We start from the raw sequence: 13,895 nt of genomic DNA on the forward strand, positions 1-13,895 counted from the left end.
ATTCAGGCTCTTCACATATACTAAATTGGTCCTAAAAGAAATGAAATTTATTTGTAGTAAATGGGATAACCTCACTAATGTCTAGCATATGTAGCATCTGTAATGTGAGCATTGTACTCTTTATGGTTCTCCACTGAGCCACATATAAATTTGTCCAGAATATCACAATAAAGGGGGAAAAAGTATAGATTAAATAATTCAATAAATTTTCAGTGCAGTGTTTTATTTGAAAGGAGGAGATCTTAAGTTTTGTGTCTGAGAGCAGCTGTTTCATTAGTCTGCTTTGCTTCTTGATGAAACACAGCTGCAAATGAGGATCATGTACTGGATGGCATATTTTAAGTCTCTTCTTTAGCACGGCCTAAATTTCTTCTATACAGCTTTTACTGCTTTCCATTCTGGGGATGCCATATCATTATTGAATGGCTGAGTTTCATTCAAACAAGAATTTGTTTTTTACATGCTGCCTTTCATATTAAGAACTGCATGAATTTTGTAGGCTGTCATCAGGAAGGAAAGAATTTCCTTCTGGTATCTCTTGCTGGCATGCCTTCTCAGAACAAATCAACCTTGCCACTCTTTTGTTTAGCAGAACCACTCTGGAGCCCTTAATCCAGGGTCATTTCAGTCTCTAGACACTCTCTTCTTCTTCTTGCTTCTTAACTTGCCCCATGTTATCTGAGAATTAACTTTTATCTCTAATTTCAAGTCTCTCTCAAACTACAGGGAGATGTTTTGTCATTATCAGAGTTTTCATGTCTGTACTAAACCTCAAAGAAATAATTTTATAAGAATAATTTTACTCTGACATTCTGGATCTTTCTCATTTTGGTGCAAAGCTGAACCATAAGCAAAGCTTTGGGAGTAGAGTTTGGATGCTCACATTCTAAGTGTATACCAGTAAATCATTGCAAGGGAATGTTTCATTAAACTGTAGAATATCCTGAGATGGAAGAGACCAACAGGGATCACTGAATCCAAATCCTGGCTTCACATAGGACTACCCAAAATGAAATGAAGGGGATGCAATTTTGTTAAAAGAAAATACATCATGGAAAATCAGAAATTCATTCATGACATTTACTTGGTATTGGTTTGATGTAATGAATTTATTATAAATTCACACCTGATATCTTAAGACAGATCAATAAAGCAGAGGTAAGTTTTATGTTTGCAAGAGGGGAGAACACAGAGCCATTACGGGGGAATATGTTTTGCAAGCTGGAAAAGCAGAATAGATTCACCAAACTGACAGGAGGGGCAGAAAAATTCTCCTCACCTGTTTTTCTCCCTGTTCCTCTCCCTTGGCATGCTACAAAATATGTTTTGAACAAATGGGCTTCAAAAACCTCCTGCTGCTTTTAGAATGGGTATATATTGCTGTAAACTTCAGGTCATGTTTGTTCAGGATTTGTATAAAAGTAAAAATAATACACAGTCAATTTTTTGGTGTGACTGCAATCCCAGGGAGATAACTTCAATTTCTTGGTGCCTTTGGCCCTCCCCCATGCTGCTGGTGTATTCTCAGGGACCAGCCAAAGAAACACAAACCATCAGCTTACATCCAGAGACAAAAATGATAGTGGTTCAACATCACAGAGCCACTTATCCCCATGAAAATTAATTTCACAGCTCTTGTGAGATGTCTGTGAAGTCTCACAACTACAGCTTAATTGTGGCCTTAAAAACACATGATATGAATTGCATTTCTTCCTAATATATCACTGCATCTCTTTCTTTCGTCAGTATCTGGAATGTAGAAGTAAATTCCCCTTCTCTCTGCTGAATGCACATTGTTTTGACATTTCAAAGATTCCATAGGTTTGTTTGCTGTATTTTTTAATATCTCATTATACATATCACATAAAAGAAATGTTTGATTTATATTTTCTTTGTCAGTCAATATTTTTAGAGTGCTCGATATGAATGGGGAACTAGTGGCTTCCAACATCATTCATTTACAGAAATCATTCAAATTACAAATTCAAGTTCAGTGACTGAACTGTTCAGAATAATTTCTGCTCCCTTTCCACTCCTCAGGGAAAAATAATAATAAATATAAACTCAAAACAAAACAGCAACAAAAAATCTACTTCCTTACTTCGCTCTTTCCCATTTCTGGCTCATACACTAAGCTTGGATTTTTCTCTGCAAACAGACTTCAGTAGTGTTTTGTTTAATTCTCAGAGGCCCTGTTCTTCAACATTTTGAGGATGTTATCTATGTTTTTCCCAATTCCAAGGGATGGAACACCTCCCCTGCGAGGACAGACTGAGACAGCTGTGGCTGTGCATCCTGGGGAAGTGAAAGCTCCAGGGAGACCTGAGGGTGGCCCTTCAGTTTTTAAAGGGAAGTGCGTATGAAGCAAAGGTGTACCACTGAATTCCTCCATGCATCCATTTGCTGAACATTTTTGGAGACAAAACTGTGAATGTGAGTGAGCACAGTAAAGTGGTAGGTGCTGTGTTTTAGCTGTGGTGACAGCAGCAGTGGATCACTGCTGTTGGTGCAGATTGTTATGAGTGCGGCATGCAGGCTCTTGTTCATTGCTGGTGAACATGCACAGCTGACAGTGGTGACTGCTGAAAAACAGTGTTTTGTTCTGAGAATTTGCTCCATCAAACAGTATTACTGTGCTCTTTGTATCTGTTGTATTTACCATGGAAACAAATTGGAAGCATTAATTTTGGAGCAACCTACATACTTTTAAACAAGAAACTTCTCTACTAAACATGTCATTGCATCAAAGTTATTTTCAATTTGTCTTGCAGCATTAATTCATAGGCTGTCGGTTATGCATGTTTGTTCTTTTTAGCTGCTTTCATCTCACTAAAGATGTCAAAACTAAATGAACAGAAAACAAATAAAAAGGGTTTTCCATCCCAATTCTATGCTTATTTTTCTATCCGTTTGACCCTAACTGCAGCAGTGACATGCCTACTCTTGCGAAACAATTAATGAAAAGGCCAGCAGAGTCTAGCACCAGTGAGAATAACTGATTATTTTCTCTTTGTCTGTACTATGTTCTGCAGGAAATATAAATTAGAATTGTAATGGGCAGGTTGATAGAACTGACCTAATAATTTAGCTGTCAGGCTATTCACAAGCATGGAATTCTCTCAAAAACCCTTTTCTTCGCCTTTTGTTTAGCAGAGTCTCAGCTGGGTTTCCCAAAGTAAAAATATCGTTCTGTTTTCTTCTCTTTCAGTGTTACTGTCTTCTCTCGGTAGGGAACAGCTTAGTTCAAAGGCATATTAATACCATACATCAGTTTTGTGCCCTTTTTTTTTGTACATTGGCTTAAAGTGTTAAAAAAAATGAACCACTCATGCCTACAGCTGAGTATTGCTGAAAAAGAATAAAAAACCTTTGGACTCAGCTATACACATGAAACTGCTTCTTTTGCCAAATGATTTCAGTGTTGGTTGTGCTGGTTTGTATCAGCCCATCTACAAAGGAAGTGTCTCCTCAGACTCTTTTGTGTTGATTTGTTAGCTTTTCATATAAGACAAAGACAAAAATATCTATATTGGGAATTCTGAGCATGATCTTTAAGGACTATTACATTTTCACCTTGTTTAACATATTGAACAGCAACAAGTCACAGAAAGAACTGTTTCACTTGCATCTACCTTTCAGTTTTTTGGTTTTTTAGTTTTTTTTTCAGTGAAGAAGTCTCAAGCACAGAGCACTCATAAAAATTAATTACTAAATGATATTGACAGTGAAGTGCTGCTGGATGGTTAGGCAGTGCTTTGAGACAGTGATAAGTCAGTAAGTGTCTCTGAGATGGTTGATTCTTCAGAATTGGATCTCAGTAACTCAGATCCTACTCAAAATGTAAAGACAGACATGAATGTGTTAAGAGAATGTATAAGACTGTGAGGAATTCTGACACTGAAGTAGCAAAATGAATAAAAATAGCGTTAACTGCAGGAAGCAGTTGGATTCTCATTCACCACACAATGTATTTTAGTCTCCTCTTTATGCTACAGTACTTCTTTAATGATACTGCAGTGAAGACTGTTGATTATACCATATAGTGTTTTCTTTGTAAAAGAAGATATTTGGATTGCTAGCCCATAGCAATTGCAGTCCTGCTTAAATTCAACAGCCAACTACAGATGAGCATTTGGACAGGTCTTCTCTCAGACTGAACAAACTGTGGACTATTTATTTTACAGAAGCTCCTTGGACCACAGCTGATAGGTCAGTACCCTAACTGAGGAGATGCTGTGGAGATATGTACATCTTCCAAAATGACAGTAGTGCCACGCAGCACTTTCCAGTTGTGACAGTCAAAAAGACAGAAAACAAATCAGATCATGAGTTAGCTATCTAAACCCCAGATTGTAGTACTAAGATATTAATCATAGTACTAAGATATTAAGATGGATCATAGTACTAAGGTATTAATATCACGCTGTACTGAATTGTTTTGTACCATGCTGTCATTAACAGATTATCAAAGCTTTACTTACTTGTGAATTAAGCAATATAATTAACTTCCATTGTAAATGAACTGAAAGATGAACGTTGCACAACATTCAGTACTTGTGGTGTGAATTTGGAAACAAGAAAACAGCTGTAGACTCAGCTATGAATTATTCCCATTGCTGCACTGGTACCCAAAAATATCTTTCCAAGTTAAAGCACTGGAATTTGTATGAGAACGCTACAAGGGGATACCAAATGTACTCATTTGTAGGTTTGATTTTTGGAAATACTTCAGACATTATATGGTGAGCCAGTTAATTCATTATTACATGCAAGTAATTCAGTTTTAGGAGAGCCTATTGCTTTCTAGATAATTTCTGTTTATGGTGTCAGGTATTATTTGTGAATACAGGGTCTTAATACATACAATTAGACCAGAAGTCCTCACTGAAACAAAGGCTATTATTGGTCTGGCAAATACAGCCTTCATTTTCTCATCTAAGTACATTAATAGTACTCAAACATAACTCTTCTATTTAATTCAGACACAATAACATTGTTATCTTTGCTTCCTTGTGGCTTGACATACAATCAACTGAGATACAAAAGAGGAGTCACAATGAGATCTTCAGAAAGCTAATCATTCCACAAGGTAACTGGACTTAGATGTCCTGTTCCAAAACACTTTTAATGTCCTATTTGAGTAGAAGCAGCTGGGCTGCTGTGGGGGAACTGTTAAGTCAGGTCTTGATTGAGCACCTGGTGAAGGGGTGTGTCTGGCCAGGGAGCACAGGCAAACTGCTTGCACCTGTGTTCTCCATTATGACTATATAAGGGGTGGACCCAGCTTAGAACCCTCTGGGCTTATGTGAGGGCCAGCCACTGGAAGGAGAGCACCTTTTGGATGTTGGCTGTTTTCTGAGAAGGTATGCTTTGTTGCTAGAGTTTCTTCACTATGTGGGTGAATTCAGCCTTTTTTTTCTGCATCTGGCTATCAGCCTATCCACAAATACCATGCCTGCTATTGTAAAGAACCCATCAGAAGTGGCTTTGCTTCTTTGTGAGCAGGGAGGCTGTATTAACAGGAATGACCTGAAGGTTTCTATGAACATTACTATGTAGTGTTAAGACTTCTCCCTAATTAGAGATCTATTGTGTTGCCAAGTGTACAAATCAGATTTATTCAGTATTGTTTGTGTGCAGATTGATGCTGGTAAATATATTGCTTTAAGCTTTATAAGCACCTCTTAACCTTTTATATTTTATTGTCTATAGTTTCTTAAATTAATGTTATGATTTGATCTCTTGAGTTTAGACACTTACAGAAGTTTTATTTTTGCTGAAATAAATAATTGAAGAGGAACTAGAATATATCTCTTTTAATCCATAACTCAATATTCAAGGTGTTAGGCAAGGCAGCATTTTCTCTTTCTTTCCCTGCATTTTGCAAAAACTTGCCTATAACTCACTAGACTAGACTGAGCAAGTCTGTCCATCTAATTGCATTGTGTGGTTGTGATAAGAAAGGTGTACAATGTTGATTCTGCCAAGACTAGTGACTGGCACAATGCTGATTTTAATGAGCTCAAATATTCAGAATACCCAGACAGAAATTTCAGAAGGCATGATAAAAATCTATATGTTCCATAAAGCCTTGGCATTCTAGGTGGGAATGGTCATGCAGGTTGGAGGGTTAAAACTTGCATTTTAGGTGTTTTAGGTGGTTCAAGAGACAAATACATTTTAATGTCTGGAAAGTTCATTAGAAGTCAGCGGATTGAAGAAGATGATTGAACATAAGAATTTAAATTATTGATCTAATTAATGTTTTATGCCCAGAGGTCCTGAAGAAAGAGTCTGTTTGCTTCAAAGGGGTTTTCAATTTTGAGAGACGTAAATGCAGACTTAAACCTGACTCTCGTGCATGTAATGGTAAACACCAAGTACTTGTAGCATACAACATTGTCTCTCCAAACTCAATATAGTTTTCACTATACTACTGTTAGTATGTGAATCAGAGTCATTAAAGTGTTCATGCTGAGAATTCTAGCACAGACTTATGAATCACTTCGTAAAAACAGGCATTCAGTCTTCAGCATCTCATTGGGGTATTTACTGTGAGAAGATTGTTATTGCAACAATGATGGTCAAACGTTCACAGCAAACAATCTTCTTTCATGGTAACAATTCCCTGTTCTGTCCCTTAGTTGCAGAATGATCTGGAGCATTGTTAGTTGTAATTGCACTTTGGGTTCTTCACAGATAAAACTGTACTGGAATATTATTCCTTATGCCTCAAAAGCATTCTAAGACCTATAAAATCTTTGCAAGTATACACAAATGCACATAAAAGGAAATAGGTACTGGTGTTTCCTTTAGCATCCCTATTATTACTTTGCATTTCCAGAAACTATTCTCAGAGGCTTGTACCAGTAATAGTGATGACAGAGTGCAAATGGGATGCCTTTGCCTCCAGATTTAGCTGCTGATGTCTAAATATATACCACTAGAACAGACAGAACTACAGAATTTTAAATTCTGGTGCAGATGGGAGTGGGTGGAAAGGAGAAAACAGTTGGGATGGGAGCGAAATAAAATCATGTGCTTAGCAGGGACCTTTTGCTGGTTGTTCACTGGAAAGCTAAAGTGCTGAAACTTTCTCTTCTCACCATGTGGTGTAGTGTGTATCAATGTGTTGGATACTGAAGATCCTTTGGCTGTATAGGTGAATAAATGCCTGTAATTTCTGTTGGTAAAGAAAAATGAGTGGTAAGAGAATTTTTCTATACTGTAGCTGTACGGAACAATTCAATATACGCTGAACCTTGTTGTTTCAGTATTCCTGTGCACATGTAGAACTACCTTGCTGTTACTTTTAGAAAGTATTTTACTAGCTACAGAGCAATAATAAATACATTTATTATTACATACCATTAATTGTTCTTTTTGCAGTTTTCACTAATAAACTTATAATATTTAAGTCAATGAATACTTGGTGAGGAGGTACTAGGGCTCATTATAAACAATGGCAAAATAATTTCCCTTACTTTGCATTCAAGTGGAATTAAATTAGTAGGATCGTTTGTTTGCTACATGTGTGGTTTTAGAAACAGACAAATCTGGGGTAGTTTCAAAGTTTGCAAGAGGGATGAGCAATTATTAATAAGCCATCAAATGTTCATAATATTTCTTCAGTGTTTGTCTTCACTAAGAATTACCTTATGTCCCTGATTCTTTACTTTGATTCTTGGTTTATTTTAAAACTCTTGCAGGTTGTTCATAGTTTCTAAAACCTTCCTGAACAATGCACAATATTATGAGTTTCTACATTAAGATACTCTTTAACTATGGAAATGTTTCACTAATGTGAGAAGCATCATTAAAATGCCTCTTGTGTTAGCTTCATGTTAAGTTCACAAGGCACTTTATGTACTTAAAATCCATTCAACAAACTGACTTCTTAGTACTCCTGTCACAGGGTAGCCTATTGTTACCTGAACTGATGACATTGGTTACTATGGAAATGGTGTATTTCAAAGAGGAGGAACATGAAATGAAACTAAAAGAGACAAATGGGACCAAAAGAAGTATAGGACAGATACAGATAAATGTCTATGTGCTGTGTTGCTACTTGCCTGAACCTTTGGCTGTCTATTGCAAAGAGATGGCATGATTTAATTCTCCAACTTCCACTGCCTCCTGAAGACACATAAACACATGGTTTCAATTCATAAATCTCAGGAAATGTATTCCTTATGTACTATGGAAAAGGTACGTATCTTAGATATATCTATATATATTTTTTGTCCTTGCTTTGATCCTGGTCTTGATGCCTCTCCACTCTTCAAGAGCATTTTAAAAGGGTTGTAACAAGACGTTTAACTTATCTCTTGTACACTACGATTTTCTCCTTTAGAGTCTCCATAATTGCCTCCTTTATGATGTCTGATGCTATCAAACACAAAATTCTGTCCTCATATCCTGTGTGAATCCTTTAGGGATATGACAAAACAAAAATCCAGAAAATCATTACTATTTGTCAGTATCTTCTAAAGGCTCCTATCTTTCCAGTGCAGACATAAAACCAACATTCAAATGAAACACAAATGATCAGGCAAGGTGGCATCACAAATTGTCCAGTAACTTTGTGCACAGCTCAACTCTAGCTCCTGCTTTCATTATCTGGGTATTCAAGTGTTGCCATCCTGACTCAGTATTGTACTGTACCCACAGGTTCACTTCATTTGCTTTTTTAATTGCAAAAAATGTACATTAATTATATATTCATCATCAAAACCAAGATATTTATAAAGGTTTTGAGGGAAAAATGATGATCATGTTAGATTCACATCACTCATTGTATGGGAAACTGTTGATCACAGCCTGAACCTCTGATTAACCATCTGATGCAAGCAATGAGTCAGCTGCAGGAGCACAGGTGAAGGCTATTCAGCTGTGCTACCAGAGTTTGGTTCCACCTCTCTCAGATCTCATTTAAGGGCTGATCACCACTAAGGCAAGATCTGTTTCTCTGGAGATTGCTCCTTAGTGGAGTTTACTGCAAGCCTTCAACATTGGTGAGCATTTTCCATTTATCATAGGTTATCTTTCTATCACAATAAGCTTTCATATGAAACATCTGTTTAACCTTTTTTTTAACTATTGACTGCATAACTGTACACTCACCTAGGGAAATCTCTCTGTCGCTCAAAACAAAGAAAATGTTATTTTCTTAAGGATGGCACGTAGTTATGGAGTAGAAGAACTTTAGCAGCATGAATCAGCTCTCTGCTCTCTTTTGAGAGTGCAGTAAAATCATAAAGAGGTCTGCTGGGTCCAGGATCTCCTATTAGTTCATTGTCTGGAAAACATATGCAGTAGGTTAATATCCAGTATTGTCATGCCAATTGATGTGGAACGGTAAGAACAAATTTTTAGCAGTACAAAGAAAAGCATACATCCTCAATTCTCCTATGCATAAAGCAATGCAACTTCCTATGAGGCTGCCAGTACGAATGGAACTGGTTTGGATTTTACTTTGAGAAGAGTTGGTTTACTATCTGTTTAATATTTGTGGGAAATACCGACTTTTTAACATTAATTTTTGTACTCAGACAAGGAGGAAGTGTTGTTTGTTTTATGCAATAGCAATTTCCTTTCCAGATCACTTGGGAGCAGTGGTTTGAGCACTGTAAGATGTTTCAAGCTCAGTACATTTGGAACTAATGCACTTTATATCACATTTACAGTAACATATTTCTGCAGCATTCTTCAACTGCAACAAACAGTACTTCTTATAATAGAACTGTTCTATTAAAAGCACAAACTATCTCTAATGTCATCTGTTGCCAGAAACACTTCATTGTGTTGTTTTGTGTAAGGTAGACAAGGCCTCTGAGCTTATCAAATGTATTGATAGACTAGAAGACGTTATCCTTCTGATATTTTATTAATTTTTTTCCCTGCTGCCCATTCATCTACTAAAGAGAAAAAGTCAGTTTTGGGCATACCTTATCAGTTAAAAATCAGCTTATGTGTTAGATATGTTACACCATGTCTAACACTTCCATAGCAAACTATTTCTTCAGAATTCCAGGATTGTTTCCTGGACAAGAAAACTTGGTGGAGACAACCATTACTTCAGGAAGAAAACTAACATCTATAACAAGAATTGCTTGCCATTACGAAAGGACAAGACGATGCTTAATCTTCAGGCTGCAATGAAACATAATTATAGATATTTCTACTCCAGCTATGTTTTAATAGTCTAATGAACAGGAAAGAAAACAGTCTTAAGGAAGAAATATGACAGCTAGTCAGACTTGCATGCAGCCAGTTGAAGTTCCTACTAATACATTTTGGCTTCACTGAAAAACTTAGATAACATTGAAGCACATAATTTTTAAAAAGAAGAGTGATAGTCTGTATAGACTGAAGAAAAGAACTGAGTTCTGGCTGGAGGAGACCACATTCTAGCTGCTTTGATCTAGAACTCTTCAATTGAGTGTGAGCTTTTATAGTCTAAAAAGCAACTTGTAGAAGGTGAAAGAGCCAAATATAATTTATTTCTAGTTAATCAAATAGAGATTATATCAATGTTATCTTGCCTAAAAATGGTTCCTGCACACATCCATTTTCTGAATTGGCCTAGGATTTAATTAGAAGCCAAACTGTGTGATCTCTCATCTCCAGCTACTAGTACTGTTTTCTTTCTTTTAGTAGTGTAGTTCATTTTTTTGTTCCAAATATCAAGTGCTGTTATATTTTCTAATTCTCTCAGATGAAGTGATGTATCTGATCCACTTAGATAATTCAGAGCTAAGATTTTTATAATGTTGACCTTTAAAAGTTCTCTTTGCCATCTATCTTTGTAGTTAACCAGCTTTTTTTTTTTTTTTTTTTTTTTTTTTTGCTGGTATCTCTCAAAAATGAAACAAATGGCTGTAATTAGGATTATCAGTTTTCCTTTATTTAATCACTTGACCATAATTCCAAATGCTGATCATAATTCCAAATGCTGATGACTACAATGTGGATAGCTATTACAACTACTAATCATGACAAAAAAGTAGAAGGTACACTTTGTATCCAAATTAAACTTAATAATTAATGGTGGAAGAAACACTTTATTCCTTTTTCTTGTTGTTTTCCTTATATGTCTTTTGGACAATCCTGTATTTGTTACTGAAAATGGTTTGAGAGTATTTAAGTATTGATATAAGCAGCTTCACTACTGGTGATGTGCAATTTCTGACAGCAATATATGACTTAAAGCAACACAAATCCAGACTTGATATCAGAGATTAGTCTGGATGTTTGCATTTTCAGAAGCTGGACAACAAATTGGGAATCTGCTCCCGAGAGCTATTTCCCACTCTAAGGCAATTCGCTGCACAGCAGTCTAATCATGCATTCATCAATTCTAAACAAAGAACGCTGCATCTGAAAGTGTATTTATCTCAGTAGTTAATACCATTGTCTCATGAGTGTCAGGTAGTGCCTTTTCCCCCTCTCTTAAGAGCATCTCATTTTTAGGGCATTGTTACTGGGCTTTCAGGGGATCATGCTTTAAATTGGTGCAGTATATAAGTGGAGTGGAATTGTCCTGGCCTAACTGAAGATGTGCTAGGTGTGAAGTGTCTAGAACAAATGAAAGACCAAAAGAAGGATGTTGTACATCGAAATATATCCAGTAGATAAGGCCCACCAGTGGAGAACCGCCATTACTAATGCCTCAGCTGCAGTCTGTGCAGCTATGCAATGGTGCTCATGTTCCATACCAGCTGAGCTGCCTCTCACAACTGCATCACATCTCTTCTGGTTTCCAACAGAACTCCATATGTGAAGCCTGATTATTTGGTAATTTTTCAGAGAATTTAATCTTTCTAGCAGGTAGTATCAAAAAATATTCCTTTTAAGAAAAGTGCTTATTTTCCCTCCTTAATACCTCACAATGTCATGTATATGGAATGCATGTTGCCGTAATTAACCAAGCAGATGAAATCTTGTTTCAGGAGGTAGGAATTCAAAATACTGTATCAAATATTTCCACCCCATAAATTCAGATCCTCTGTATTTTAATTTCTGGTAGATTCCTTTGGTCTCCATGGAAACTGACCCAAGGAGGTTTGAAATGTTACTTATTATTTAATATGTCTTCTATTCGCATAAATGTTGCCAGAAGATCTGTCATATCTGTTCAAGCGTAAAGTACCAAGGGAGTTAACAAAAGGAATACATTAAATTGAAACTTATTGTATCCCATCACTGTTGACACTGCTGGCCTTGAAACACTGTCAATGGGGCTCCCGAGAGCAATCTTGAAAAAACATAACTCTCAGCAGAATATGCAGCAATTATTATAGTCAACAAGCTCATAATAAAGTATCATATACTATAATCTATTCCATTGAATTTTGTGTAGACTTTAAATAATGAAAGCTTCATTTGTCAGTCAGACTTGAAAAGTAATAAAGTTTACTAAGGGATTAATGTGGCTATTCTTTGATACCTAACACAAATTACACACTTACTTAGTTACGCTAAAAGTAATCCTTGAAACAGCTCAATACAATTGCACCAAGGTTTTCCCAGGATGTGATGTTTCTTCATAGAGCTGCCTTTACAGAATGTTTTAAATTGCAGTACAAATCTCTATGTATGCCTCAGCTACTTTAGTTAGAAACAAGGATTAAATGATACAAATTACATATGTTGGTGCACGTGGCTGAGTAATTTCTCTATTTTACTGCATTTTTCTGCTTTTTTTTTTTTTTAACATGGGAAGTTGCCCTGTGTGTGTGTATTAAGTACAGTGACCAACTCCCTTTGTGAACTTTTCTCTAAGCTGCCCTGGGCCTCTTTCAGTGCGAAACTTAAAATAAATAAATAATGAATGTAGGGGACTCTTATTGGAAAAAAACATACAATTTCTCAGCTGAACTGTATTTAGGTCAAGCAAATTGCCAGGAAAAAAATTCCCTGCTGTCAGTGACAGAGGCTCTAAAAAAGGTCCTGTCAAAACCTTTATTAAAAGGCTGAACTAATTCAGAAGCTTTTGCTGTCACTAATGCACAAAATGGCTTGAAACTGAACTCCTTTTTATGGAAGTGTGAGTTAGCAGGTGAGAAGTTCTTCCTTCATCATTTTTAAATATTGGCAAAAAAGTTAGAAGATTACACTAATGTGTTCCCAGATCTCCTTTGAGGACGTTTCTTTCCTAACAGGGAAGAGCTATTGTGGTGAAGTATCTCCTTGGTGAGAGAATCTCTTTGAGTAGCTTTTCTTGAAGCACAGGGGCTAAAAATGTTTGTCATGTTTGGGTTTAAAACTTATGAGATGTTTCTTTCCCTCCTTTACTGTCTGTCACTGGTGTTACATGGAGAATGGACTGAGTAATGTGTGCTGTAATCATAGCATCCAATAAAACACCTGCATTGTCATCCACTAAAAAGTCAATATAGCTACAGCACTTATCCTTTGCTTTTGTGCTGTATTTGTAATGAGAAGTTCAGCACAGGGGATTTCTCCAGGATTAGTGACTGACTAGGTCAATGGTCTGCAGCCCAGTTACTATTGATTAATAAGGATGCTTTGAATTCATATAGTCCCTTTCTTTGAGGGATCTTGCATTTCAAGTATCCTGTTTCATTCAGTGTATTTGTATTTAAAGTATCCTAAAGTTGTAGTGGAGAGATGTGGGTAATGGCAATAGCTATTATGTACTTAATAATCGTGCAGAGGTTTGAAAATTGCTTTCTCATCACTCATGAGAGAGCTGTTCTTTTCAGAGGAGCTACTCCAGTGGATTAACAAAGCCATATGTTTCTTTTAGCAGATCATTCTGAAGGGTGGCTGTAGCAAATGATAGTTTCCAGACATTGTAATTTGCTTCTAAATTTTTCAATTCATTTGTATACAAGTACCATGTTATAGTTGTTTTGTCCTGAATGTTCAGA

The 13,895-nt window shown here is 36.4% G+C and overlaps 1 long non-coding RNA gene across 2 annotated transcripts in view; it reads left to right on the forward strand.

The window, feature by feature from the left end:
• The window catches only part of LOC107312880 (uncharacterized), a 345,732-nt gene that overhangs the window by 28,914 nt on the left and 302,923 nt on the right, over positions 1-13,895 (forward strand). The window contains exon 4 of one of the 2 annotated variants that reach the window (XR_014945186.1): positions 2,243-2,886. The exons of the other annotated variant lie outside the window; for it this stretch is intronic. This is a non-coding gene — a long non-coding RNA (uncharacterized LOC107312880). Of the gene's footprint in view, positions 1-2,242; positions 2,887-13,895 lie in introns of those variants that run through there. 2 annotated transcript variants of the gene reach the window in all.

This window comes from Coturnix japonica, chromosome 4 (assembly GCF_054131305.1).
Source record: "Coturnix japonica strain WE chromosome 4, WE-NBRP24, whole genome shotgun sequence".
Classification (NCBI taxonomy): domain Eukaryota; kingdom Metazoa; phylum Chordata; class Aves; order Galliformes; family Phasianidae; genus Coturnix; species Coturnix japonica.